Here is a 13,919-nt window from a genome sequence, read left to right as displayed (position 1 = left end):
ATTCCTTTTGTGTTTTTATACAGGTTTTACCCTTCGAAATCTGAAAGCAAAACTAGATTGAGAGCAGACTTTGTGTTGTATTTGAGCTCTTGTATTCCTCTGAGGGGCTCTGTCTGGATTGCATTTTCCTTTACTAAAGAATATACAGATTATTCCACTGTTTATTTAATGGCAGACAGATGATGGATTGGTCTGTTCTTTGCAGGCATACTTCAGGGAAAAAAGAGGGAAATTGAAATGCAAGGTGTGGACTTAAAGCTAAAAGGAAACAAAAAGTTTATAGTTTCTTCTCGGGGAGTATGTTTGGGGAGAGGTGAGGATTGGCTGGTGACTAGGAAGGCAGGGCAGAGCCTTGAACCTAGAACCTAGATTCTGTTTTTTCTTCAATAAATATTTTCAGTTTATTTCACCCATAGCACCTGGATTTACTGTAAATTGTGCTGAGAAAACTGTAGTAGTTGTATGTGATTGTCAACTTGTGATATATGGTGGTGACTAGCTTCAAAAACACTACGTCAGATTTGAAGAAACATTAAGAGTCGCAGCACGGCACACTCAACCTTACAGAGCAAGTCCCACCAGGTGGTGCGAAGCAGAGCTGCAGCTGATGCAGGAGGCCCCCCACCACCCAAACAGCAAAAGCTGGACTTCGGTACAAAACCAGTAAGAGCGGGAGGGGCAGGGGGAAGTGGTCACACAGTATGTAGCAGACAAAATGCAAATTTTGTGGTCGTCATTTTTATATCGAGGCACCAGGGAGTGCTGCTGTGTTGTGCGAAAAAAGTAATTTTCTGTTTGCAGAAAATGATTGCCTGTATTCAAATGTCTGTAAATGATTTTTTTTTTTTTACCTATAACCTGTCAAACAAATGTCAAACATATCTCTTATAAATGATATCAGGTCATTTTGAGCAAAAAAACAGCATTTATATCACAGGGTAGAAGCTTGTACACTGAGTTAAACTGTTTTTGGAGTCATAATTTATTTCAAGTCTCGTCTGTCACAAAGAAATGGCACTGACTTGATGCACAGCTTAACAACACAGAAACCCTGAGAGCTTTATTAATTGAAAAAGAAAACAAAATTCAATATTATTTAGCTGTTTGATACTCTGACACACCTCTGGCAGAAAATTAAAAAGAGACAATACAAAGAGAATTTATTTTTTAAAATTTATTCACATATATATTAAGTATATACAAGTATAAAATATACAAGAATAAAATATACATTTATTTTCAGTACCAGTCAAAAGTTTGACTTAGAACCAGGCTCAGGGAGGGGCAGCCATCTGACGTGACTGGTTGGGGGGGGTATTCTTATAGATAGATGTGAATCCTATTCTCTCTTCTTACTGTTGCTAATTTAGGACATTTTTTTCAAATTATACTTTCATTTTTTTCCTAAAAGACAAATGTTTTTGTACGTCTAAATGGTTTGGCGATGGCTTTGCCCAGTGTGGAAAAAAACCTGACAATGGCACTGCGCTTCTTTTTTGGATTAGTGAGATGTTGATCCAAACGGACAGCAATGATTTTTATAATGGCCTTTCCCTCTAACTTCATCAAGGCCAGAACATGTTCTACAGTCCCACAGTAGTTGCAGAGGTCCTGCAGAATGACCTTTTCAATGTTTTTGAGGTTTTCAGGAGTGATGTGTTGTGTAGTCTGGAGTTCGGTCCAAACTTCTTCCAGGAGCCAGTTGCAGTTCTTTATATAATCACTTGCGCAAAAGTATTTTGCCTTCTTGTATGTACGGCTAAGTAGCTTTTCAAGTAACACGCCAATGTGCGCTTTGCGTATGTTAGGGTCAAATTGTACATGAAAGTCCGGTAATGACAAGGTTTCGGGTGGCGGTGTCCTTTGACCATTAATCTCTGGTACTGTCACGCTCTTTGGTGGTCGTTTCCTTTGCCTTATGGCAGATATTAAATCTATTACCCGCTGAGTGAATGGCTCCATTTCAATAGTCATCCACCACCTCATGAACGCAAAGAAATTGGCTACTTTTGTTTTAATATCTTCAGGAGAGGCTTTCGGCCTTTTTTGTTGATCGGATTGTGAAGCATTTTCAAAGAGGCCTGTAAGCTTCTCTGTGAATGATGGAGATCTGTTCACTGAAATAGATGTCAAACTTTCAAGTTCAGTCACCGTATCTCCATTATGATGTCTCTCATTTTGAAGCATAGAGTCAACACTTTCAACAACCCTCTCCAGTGACTCACTGCTACCAATTCCATTTTCCCCCAAGAATTTGGCCCTGAGTTTAGCTGCAGAACAAAGAATTGTTATTTTTGCAAATTGTTTTGCAAAAAATGTTTTAATTTTTATTCCAGTTTCTTGCAGCAATGGCTGGAATTTCTTATCACCGATCTGTTGGGAATGTTGAATTTCCTCCTTAATAGAATCAGTGATTTCCACTGAAAGTTTCTCAGACTCTTTAATTGAGTCTGACAGCACCTTTTTGTATTGTGGATCTGTCACTTGATCCAAAAGCGGCATTGTAAGGTCAGTGGTAGCCTTCTCCATGATATGTTGGACAGTTTTCAAAGATGCAGTATTACTGTCCTCAGAGCCTATTATGTCTTTTTTGGGATCTTCCTCCACGTGTATTTCCTCTAAGTTGTTGTCTTGTCCCCCTTTTATTTCCTCATCTGATTCCTCAGACTCCTGATTCTGCAGCCGACACCCGCAGGGATAGTCCATGTTGCGGATGAAACCTTTAATCGCTCTCGAGGCAAGAGTGATCATATTATTGAGCCTTTTAGGAGGAACCACACGGCTACATGAATCCTCAGAACTTGAACTGCTGCTGCTGCTGCTGCTGCTGCTGAAAGAAGCCTGAACGCTCAGCATAACCTCTTTACCTATTAACTTAGCCAGGCTGTCTATGCTCCGTGAGCGTTTCACAGCCTCAACTTCCAACACTTCTGCAAACGCCAGAGGGAGCACCGTGCTCATTTCAGAAGACACACCTGCCGCTAACACAGCAGCGTTTGCACTTTCAGATGTGCTCTGGATGTGTTTGGACAAAATGTCTATCAGGTCAACAATGAACTCTGCCAGAATATATTTTGTGGCATGGTCGGGGTTTCCTGATTTCAAGGCTTTCCATTGTTCCGGTTTTAAACAGTTAAAGAAGGCTGCGACTACAGAATGAACACGTTCTGCGATCACTTCCTTCATGCCGTGGTCATCTTTTTGTTTTGAATTATTTTCTCCTTTCATCTTTACCGTTTTACTGTCCTAATTGGAGTTTGAAGGTTGTCCAAATGGACTTCTAGTGTTTGTTGAAAACAGAAATGAGGTGAAACGATAAGAGTGGGTCTGCTTAAACCTTCTTGGGCTTGATGCTACGTCATCAAAGCACGTTCCATCACACGTCAAGTGACCGGTCTATTCCATTGTCCCCGCCCCCACATAGTGTCCACACATAGCAACGGTTGCTATGCAGCGCTAACCGTTTATTAAGCGATGACGTAATTTCCATTTCCGGGTCCAAACTGTCACGTGATCAATATGCCGCAATCCTGTGTCCCTGCTTGTTTTAACCGATCCGACTCGAAAACAACACACTCAGCTGTCATTTTATCGATAAGAAAGAGAAGTGGAAATGGCTGCAGTTGATAAGGTATGTTGCAGTCATCTTCAATAGTGAACAGTAATTCTGACTTCGCGCCATTACCCCTAATTCATAGCGGAAGACGGTATTTTACTAACGTTTGCGCTGTTGTTTACGGTTGCGGGCTTACATATTTGCCGTTCATTTAAACATTTTGACACTGCAGTATCTTTTACCTGGCGTAAATGATACCACGTCGGAGGTGGATACATTGCAGGAATGTTTTAAAAAGCAGCGAGGACAATTCAGTAACAGTGCCTCACCCGTCACTTCCCACTGAAGTCAGCTACATCGACATTATCCATTACCTTGTTTTTTCCGAAGGTGTTGATGGCGAGTAATCGCGTAAATATAAGAGCACCAGATTACCTTCAAAGCAATAAAATCAATAAAGCAATGGAACAAGGCAACGTTATTTACCTTAAAGCAGCTGTAGAGCCGAACCAGAGCATTGTCCAAGCTAAGCACTTAGCATGGGTCATGCTAAGGGAAAGACAGTGGTGGAGACAGTCAGCTGTTCCTGTATCGCCCGTTTAGGGAAATCATGTAGTCATGCGGCAGCTATTCTGTGGAAGGTATATCACTTATCTGGATATCAGAATGTTCAGATCACTGACACAGAAACACTGGACTGGCCAAAGGCTGTGATCGGGGAGACACGCAGCTGTCATCTTGCTAACTGCTACGTGTTTATATGTGGAAGCCACGCATTGTTAAAGCTTTGTGTAGGCTGTATGCTGTAGTGTCACAGTATAAATAAAATAACGTAAAAAAAATAAGAGGCTGTACATTAAAGGAAAACTTAAAACATAAGGAAAAAATACAGTAATAGGATGTGCAACTGGGTAGTATAATTTTGGGGAAAAAGAACAAATTTACAGAATAAAATTATTTGAAAAAAATGTACAGACTGATGTAGTGACAATCGACAACAGCACAAGTTGAACCCGAGCTCATGTTCCAACTAATCAAGCCGCCCGTTACAGCACAAAATAACACAATTTTGTCATTAACTCTGGCTCTGACTTTGGGTAACCAGAAGTATAAAACTGTACAGCGGAAGTAGCAGTCTGTCATATGTTCATGGCAGCCTACATACGCTCTTACAGAGACCTGTGGATATAGGAACATTTGTACCCAGAAATGACATCAGACTTTTTTTTTTTTTTATATGTTCTTTTTTCACAAAACTTTATTCATCAAAAGACTAAGGGGCAAATTCGCCTTCAAGTCAGCTGATCCTGCCTACCCTGTCACTCATTTCTGGCCCTCGGACGGGATCCAGCCCTCATACAGACAGGTTAGGTGGTTTAGTTAGGACTGACTGCAGGTAAAGTTGAGCTAACACAGCCAGTTTCTGTTCTCCAAATTCAAATCTTGGAGCATCTATCAGATTAAAGTGGATCTCCCCAGTCCAGTTGTTATTTCAGTTTGAGCCCCAGTTCTGGCAGACAGCTGATTATATTTTGGCCATAACATGATGCTGGTTGAGTTATTAGCAGCTGATTTTGAAAAACAGTTACAGGCAGCTGCATCTCGGTTACATTGTGTCAAGTTAAATGTATTCTCCAGGAGGTTCTTAGTTGGCCTTTTCCCTGTGATTTCTACACTGAAGAAAGAAATTTAGCAGAAATGTAGAGATTTAAATCAGCAAAGTCATCCTCTGAATGTGTCATCACACTGAGGTATGTTTATGTTTGATCTGTCAACGCTGAGACTGAGTTATGATCTGCAAAGGACTTTATTTTTTTTACTTAAGTTCACCAGCTCATCATATTTCCCTGACTTTGAGCGCATCCATGATCCAGTTTTTGCTTCCTTGTTGCTGAATGCTCCTGTCTTTACACGTAAATCCTGTCATTTCCCAGCAACCCCCCACCCCCAAAAAAAACTTCACTTTGCAAAAGACAAAAAATATTCTTCGTTTTACTTTGCATTATTGTAAAATAAAACTATATACTATTCAGAAACTGTCATTAGTTAGCATGAATAAATGAAATAAGTTACTCATCTCGTTTTCATTTACTCTTGTTTTACTATATTTATTTTTTATTTATTAAAAAATTTACATCAGTACTTGTTGAGATTTTAATACCTCTTAGTATATTTTAAACTTAACCTGAATTATCAGATTCCTCCAGGGTAGTAGGTCTCGAAATTATTAAAAAATAAAGAGAGCAAAACAATGAAGAGTAATGACAAAGATTAGTAGTAATTCATTTCAGGCCACATTGCCAGGTCCATGTGGTTCGAGTGGTAGTCTGATAGAAAAAGTGCAGAGATCAGGCAATCGGCATGCTGACTGTTGGAATGAATGTAACTATACCATCACTGCTGACCAAATCTATCTAAAGACTGAGCCCAAAGATTATGAGGATTGATTAAAATGTTCCCTTTTGGATAAGTTACGAATGATATTTAGTATTTAGACTTTTTTTTTTTTTTTTTTTTTTTTTTTAAATCTAGTTTAAGATATATGCAAGATATAACCAATATGCAGATATTATGCAAACTGAATGGAGATTGCACAAGGCTGTTGGCTCCAAATGATTCTGTTTTACTAACATACACACGGTGGTGAGAACAAAATAGGCCGGTACGCATGTTTCATTAATCTGATGGTAATTTTGGGTGTGTACTCATTTTTTGAGCAGGGTAAGAATGTTTCCATGCAAATATTAGTACTTTGGATAGATGAAATCAAAGTACAGATGTTTTGCCATAATGCACCACATTTGAAAAAAACCAAACAAAGCAAATCAGCACAAACACCCTGCACCCACTAAAAGAGTAAAGATCAGATCAGATCACACAAAAAAAACCCAAAAAAAACAGTTTATAACAATAATCTCTAGAGATGAATTGATAAATGTTTGTCATTCTGTGTCTGTATTTGTGCTATGCTTGTGTGCGTAGACTTGCTGTGTGTGCGCTTTGTATCTGTGTTGGTATGTGTGTGGGTCAGAATATGAGAGAAAGAGAGGGAGAGAAATAGAAAATAAGGACAAAATATTTTGAGATGAATTAATATGCAAAAGTATGGTGTCATTTGTTGTTTAAATAGGAGTAAAGTTTAAATGAATAGGATAATTTTCCAGCGGTTATATCAGTTGTTTTTGCAATATTTTAGCTTTGGTGTGTGTTCATGTGTGTGTGTCTCAGAGAGAGAGAGAGAGACATGAGTGCAGAGCTGACAGATGATGGAGTCTGTTGATTATTCCAGTCAGTGATATCAGAACATTTGTTAATAGAATGCTTTGGAAAATGGATGGTGGCGTTTGGTCCTTTGCTTAGCAGTTGAGTTTAAGTACATGAGAAAATTATATCAGCTGTTCTGAAGTTCTTTACCATGTGGTGTGTGAGGTATGAGTATGTGCGTTCATGTGTGATATATGTGTGCGAGAAGAGGCACTTGTGTGTGTGTGTGTGTGTGTGTGTGTGTGTGTGTGTGTGTGTGTGTGTGTGTGTGTGTGTGTGTGTGTGAGTATGTGTGGATGCTCTGCTTATTAAGCATTTGAGCTGGAAGATAATAATAATGTGAAAGTTTTGAGGCACGGATGCAAAATCAGCAATAAAGTTGTGTGTCATTGAAAAGACTGTGTAAACCGGTGGGCTACTGCTTATTTTTGAGCAATCATTGTTAGATAGCGTGAATAATATGTTGAAGCTGACATAAAATGCAATGAACTATGAATGATCATTGAACTGCTTATTTTTAATTTGTGAACACATCAGCATATTATTTGTGTTGAGAATCCACGGAATACTTTGGTTTTGTGGATTTTGCCCTGAAATGCATGGGTGCATCAAGTGCATCAAAACCAAGCATGTAAATTGTTGTTGACAATTTGCTTGAAGGCTTGAAAGATGTTGAAATCTGAATTAAAACCACTGAAATTGGCATATATGGGAATGCGAAGCATGATAAATAAAACAAAGAGTTGGAGCCAAGAGATAAATCTGCAGGTTGTAGACTCAGCATCCTCATTTTGTCACAACTCTGATACCTTCAGACTAAATGTGATTAATGCCAGTTACAACAATAGCAATAGGTGATGTCAAAGTGCTTGTTTTTATTTAATTTCTTAGAATGAGCCTGTAGGACAGGTTACTGCCTTAAGCATCTTAGATTGAGGAATTTTCTGCAGCGGACTGTTAATATATTTACTAAAGGCCATTGCTTTCACTCATGAATAAGTGCTATAAGAGCTCCATGTTTGACTTTAACCTTGAAAAGATTAGAAGAAACAAAACAGTGGCTGTGGACAGCTACAGCTGGTCTAGGGGACATAAGGGATGAAGGTTAAAGTGTCAAGCTTTGAGCTGCCACTCTGCTATAGAGCAAAATATAGAGAATTGAAAATCTTTTAGAATAAATAATGCCTGGTTATAGTTTTGTGAGGGGTTGTTATTGAAGGAAAACAATACATCGAAGCATTCACTGAAGGAAGGAATTTACAATTAATGCAGCAAAGTGTTTGATGTATTGTTTTTAAATCTTTACTTTATCTGTGAGGACTCCAGCAATCTCAGTATAGGTTTTGTGATTTTTTTTTTTTTTTTTAACTTAATTTGTTGTCAACTTTCAATCTTCATAATCAATAATCAACATCAAGTTTTCTACCATATTACATGTGTATTACATGAGAAAAGCGAAGCGATTTTCACGGCTGTGAATTAGGTTGGGCTCTAAGGCTGAACTTGCTCCTCTGTATCAGTTCATATCACAGATAAAAGGACACAAAATGTGTACTTGCCGTCTTGCTCTAATCGCTGTCTGTGTTTTCCTCTGTGCTGCACACAGATGCTGCAGTAGTTTGGTTTGGACCGTAAAACGTATTTGCAGCACAAGAAATGGGAGCGTGTTCTCCCACGTTTGTGCGCTTCGGCTTTCATGTCCAGACGAGGACCCGCCCACACTCATACTTTAAATAGCAGTTCACAGAAACGCGGTGGGAACGCGGGCCCGTTTTTAAGTGTTTCGCTGGTTCATTGGGAACAGCACGAGCACTGGCACGCGAACCAGCTCCTCAGTGGTGGGAAAGTAGCTACAGAGGCATTCCAGTTTATTTGAGCATCTGTTCCCCAATTTCTCAGCTAAAAGCATTCACAGTTGCATTTGCTTAAAGAAAAGCATTTTTTTAAAATTACATTTATCTATTTGGTAGATTTGTTTTTAACCATGTTTTGATTGATCTTAATGAAGGAGATCGCTGATTTCTTTTTTTTTTTTTTTTTTAATTAATTTTGAAAATGTGTCAATGCAATCTCGTTGCACGTTTTGACAATAAAGATACTCTATTCTAGTCTACTCCAAGAAAGGAAACCCGGGGAGATATTATATTCCACTTTGCCCTTTTAAGGATATGCTAAATTATTGAAATATAATTTTTATGTGTCAAAAGAGGGATTATCTATAGATTATTCATAGATTAGTGTTTAAAAAAAGAATGAAACTAATGAATGTCTCAGTCTCATTGCAGCAGGAGTCTGATCAAACAACATCAGGGGTGGCTCAATAAGAAAACCTGGTCCAGTTCAAGGTGAGAAGAATCATATCAAGCTCACCTGAACAGACTGACAGCTCTAAGACTCAAGAAAAAGGCTCCTGGTTCCACATGACGCTCAGTAAGAAGGCCCAACAGGTGAAGTGTAAGTTCCTGGACCCATGACCTCTGAGTAAGTCAAGTCAAGTCAAGTCAAGTTTATTTATAAAGCACATTTAAAACAACGACGTTGACCAAAGTGCTGTACAAGATCTGTAACCCCAAGGACTATACTAAATAAAAATAAAAATATATAAATAAATAAATAAAATAATAAAATAAAAATAAATAAATAAAAACATTAAGAACCATAAATAACATAAGAAAATTAAAAATTAAAACGTTTAAAACAAGTACCATAAAAATACCATAAAACAATCATCTAAAAGGAGGTAGCACTGCAGCCAAATGCCAAGGAAAAGAAATGTGTTTTTAATAGAGATTTAAATGTTTGTATCGTCTGAGCTGTGCGGATATGGAGAGGTAGATCGTTCCATAGCTTTGGTGCTGCTGCTGCAAAAGCTCGATCACCTCTCTGTTTTAGTCTGGTTTTAGGCCTCTGTAAGAGCAGCTGGTTCGATGACCTCAGAGCTCTTACAGGGGTGTGACAGTGAAGCAGCTCAGACAGATACAAAGGTGCCAGTCCGTTTAAGGCTTTAAAAGTAAGCAATAAAATCTTAAAATCGATTCTAAAACGGACAGGGAGCCAGTGAAGGGATGACAGGACTGGGGTAATGTGTTCGTGCTTTTTTAAACCGGTTAAAAGACGAGCTGCCGCATTCTGGACTACCTGCAGGCGGCGCACAGATGATTGATCTATGCCAAAGTACAGAGAATTACAGTAGTCCAGGCGGGAAGTAATAAAAGCATGAATAACTTTTTCCAGGTCCTGCTGTGGGAGATAAGGTTTTACCTTGGCAATAACTCTGAGTTGGTAAAAACTGATTTTGGTAACAGCACTTACTTGCTTCTCCATTTTAAAACTACTATCTAAAATGACACCCAGATTTTTCACAGCATCACGACAGTGAGGAGCCAAATGACTCGGAGTGCCAGAGGAGTAGCTTGAGGGGTCAAATTTACCAAAGCATATGACCTCGGTTTTGCTTTCATTAAGATTTAGGAAATTGTTTCTCATCCAGGACTTAATGTCACTGAGACATTTCAGCAGGGGTTCCCATGGATCTCTGCTGTTCAGTTTGATGGGCATATACACCTGGATGTCATCAGCAAAACAGTGGAAACAAATATTATGTTTCCTAAAAATCGACCCTAGAGGCAACATATACAATGAGAAAAGAATTGGGCCCAGAATGGACCCCTGAGGCACTCCACAAGAAAGCTGTGACTGAGCGTGCTGACTGAGCGAGTAAAGTCTGAGCCCAGGAGGAGGGTCATCAACAGGAGACCTCTTTGACGTGGGGAGTGTTAGGCCTTAAGCACGCTCAGTCACAGGTCTCAGTGAAGAATCAAAACACATTACTGGTCAAAGGTCAAGGAACTGCAGGAAAAAAACACTGATTGCAATGTTTCTGTTCCAGTTATGCTATTTTTAGTAGTCTGACTCATAATCACTTTCATATTTGTCTATTGTGCATGGATTGTAGTTTACCATAACTATGGGACCCCTAAAGAGGGCCAGGATTTTGTGGTCTCAGGAGTATAATCGGCTTTTGTTTCTTGTAACACTAATTGTTTTTTCCTCTAATTTGGCAGGAGGGCTAAGAGGAGAAACAACAGAGCTGTGTCCAAATTCAGGGGCCGCATCCTTTGATGGACCCGTCCTACGCAGATCGGGTCCCTCGCGGCCCCCGAAGACCGCAAAGGCCGGAAGTGAGCGGCTGTGAAATTGGACAGTCTGGGGTGTGTGTGAGTATGTTTTGTGCTTACAATCTGATGGTCATGTGCATGTTTATGATGAACACATTGTGATACATAGAAAAACAGTTAAACGTTTATCTATTCTAAGCATCCTTAATCTGAACTGTTGGAATTATTCAGTGAGAAAATATTAGAATAATGCTGAACACTCCATCAAAAGCAAAGTGTATGTGATCTGTGTTTAAACCACACATAACTCACAGGATTTTGGGAATTTGGTTCAGTGAGCAAGGATAAAACAACAGAGCAGCACTCACTCCTCAGGGATGAACTGTATCACAAATATTAATGCTGTTGTTGAAAGAACACTGAAGAATTAGAAAAAAAAGGGAACAATTATCATTTGGAATGCTTATTTTATTTTCTTTATTTTTATTTTTCCAATATTGACAAAAAGAGTGAAAATAAATGGCTGGTTCAGGAATGTCAAACATAAGGCTCGAGGGCCCGGAAAAAAGGCTCAAAATTGACTTACTGGGTGTCTTTGGAAAACTCAAAGGAGGGTATAAATTTTGGAGCCTAAGCTATATTGTCATAAAGTTTGCTACTTGTCCCAAAGATAAAGACCTTACCAAAGGCCATTAATACTAGAAAAAAATAAGACAGTTATAGAACAAATAATACAGAGTTCTTTTTTTTTTTTTTTTTTTTTTTAACTGAATCGTGCATAGAAATTTTTGTTTTTACAATGTGCCCAAAGAAATATGAATAAATTCATAAAAATGAAATTTTGTGGGGATGAATAAAACTTTCTGTTACATAATAACAGGGCAATTTGGGGAATGAGTTACTAGAACTTTGGCAATGATTGTACACATTTACTTGTTGCAATTTAAGCTCGAAGAGTTATACAAATGAACTTCCTAAAATAACTGAAAAAGCATTTCTTTATCATGGAGAAAAACTGAGATGTAGGGTTGCGCTTCATTTTTTTTATATTGAGATATTGTAGGGTTCAAATGTAAAGTTAAAAATGTTTTTACTGTAACAGGAAAGGGTTTTTCACCAATCTGGTCATTTAGAGTCAGCGTGGTCAAATGAGTTTAAAATCCCTGGGCTCGTCCAAGGTATCAGTAAAAGTGAAGCAAGATGACAAAGCCCAGCTAAACCAGGGTCAGAAGAGTGTGGTCAGCACTCTGAGGTGTGCAAAGACCCATGAAAAATTTGGGTCTTTTTACAGTTTTTTTCTTTCTTTTTTTTTTTTTTTTTTTTTTTAATGATTTTCCTTTTGAATTATATCCTTTACTTTTTCCTAAAGCAGTTTAACTGCCTGAATCTCACAGGCAACGTATTAAGGTTCCTTTGAGTCACACCTTTTTGCATATGTCTGGTAGGTCTTTATTGTTTTGTTTTTGTTTTTATTTTACTCCATAGCGGTAACACATGTACACATAAGCCATTTAGGGTTCTATTGTGTCTAATTATAGACTGGTGTGAGCTTTAGAATATGTTTTTCCTTTCCCATCAGTGCTGACTTAAAGTCTGTATCAAATATTGATTTTAGAGCATTACTTGGTTTTTATTTTTATCTGATTAGTTTGAATAAACTCTAAAGACAAATCTGCTGAAATAGATTTTTGTTACATGCAGACGTTCCAAACACACATGCAATGAAGGCCAGCTTACACACTCAGACAGACAGAAGCTTCATATTAGTGATCTGCTTGAAGTAATTTGGTGATAAACTCTAGGGGCATTAAAACAGGTTCACTTTTGGTGGATTGAATCCACTCAGTAAATTAGTGGCATATTAAAATTGTAAGATCACTTTCTCAGGCTGATAAACAAAATAAAAGATTTACAATAAAAAAGCCATTGAACAAATAAATCTTTAAAATATTTGTGGGCACTTTGATGTCCTGTCTTGGTGTAAATTTAATTATTGACCCACAAGACCTGCAGTTCATGATTCACTTTGTTTAATTGACAGCGAAAAATTGTAACTTTCTTTTACGGGACTTTTTCCACAGGTACCTGAGATCATACCTGAGACATTATGCGCCTTTCACAGGAAACAAACCAGGATGACTGCCATATAGCACTCACCTCTGTGGTGATGAAATGTTTTGAGAGACTCATCAAGACATTCATCACCTCCTCACTGCCCACCACCCTCGACCCACTACAGTTCGCATACCGGCCAGACAGATCCACAGATGACGCCATATCCTTCCTCCTCCACAAGACCCTTCCGCACATAGACACCAGTAAGGGGAACTATGTGAGAGTGCTGTTTGTAGATTACAGCTCAGCATTCAACACCATAGTTCCCTCCAGGCTGGTCTCTAAGCTGCTGGACCTGGGCCTGGGCCCATCCCTGTGCAGCTGGGTTCACAGCTTCCTGACCAGCAGACCACAGGTGGTACGAGTGGGTCACCTCACCTCATCCTCCCTCACCCTCAACACCGGATCCCCCCAAGGCTGTGTGCTCAGCCCTCTGCTGTACTCACTGTACACCCATGACTGCGTGGCCATGTCAGAGTCCAGTGTCATCATCAAGTTTGTTGATGACACTGCTGTTGTGGGACTGATCTCCCACAATGAGGAGACACCCTACAGGAGAGAGGTCTCCCGCCTGGAGAACTGGTGCTGGGAGAACCACCTCCTGCTCAACGTCAGCAAAACAAAGGAACTGATTGTGGACTTCAGCAGGAAGCAGCAGAGGGACTACCATCCACTTGTCATCAGTGGTGCTGAGGTGGAAAGAGTGGACACTTTCAAATACCTGGGAGTGACCATCTCACAGGACCTGTTCTGGACTCATCACATTAACATCACTGTGAAGAAGGCCAGACAGCGTCTCTACCTCCTCAGGCAGCTGAGAGACTTCAAGCTTCCACTCAAGTTGCTCAGGAACTTTTACATCTGCA

General features: G+C 39.2%; 1 long non-coding RNA gene across 2 annotated transcripts; it reads left to right on the top strand.

The window, feature by feature from the left end:
* Positions 1-8,906: 8,906 nt before the first annotated feature.
* Positions 8,907-13,167, top strand: LOC115786309 (uncharacterized). 2 transcript variants are annotated; one of them, XR_004020410.1, is made up of 3 exons: positions 8,907-9,301; positions 10,885-11,031; positions 13,020-13,167. It is a non-coding gene; the product is annotated as an uncharacterized LOC115786309 (long non-coding RNA). The 2 variants fall into 2 exon arrangements; XR_004020409.1 differs by having other exon boundaries at positions 10,885-11,037.
* Positions 13,168-13,919: the final 752 nt, after the last annotated feature.

The sequence above is a fragment of the Archocentrus centrarchus genome, chromosome 9 (genome assembly GCF_007364275.1).
Source record: "Archocentrus centrarchus isolate MPI-CPG fArcCen1 chromosome 9, fArcCen1, whole genome shotgun sequence".
Classification (NCBI taxonomy): domain Eukaryota; kingdom Metazoa; phylum Chordata; class Actinopteri; order Cichliformes; family Cichlidae; genus Archocentrus; species Archocentrus centrarchus.
The sequence above is the reverse complement of the archived record's forward strand: the minus strand, read 5'-3'. Positions and strand labels throughout refer to the sequence as shown.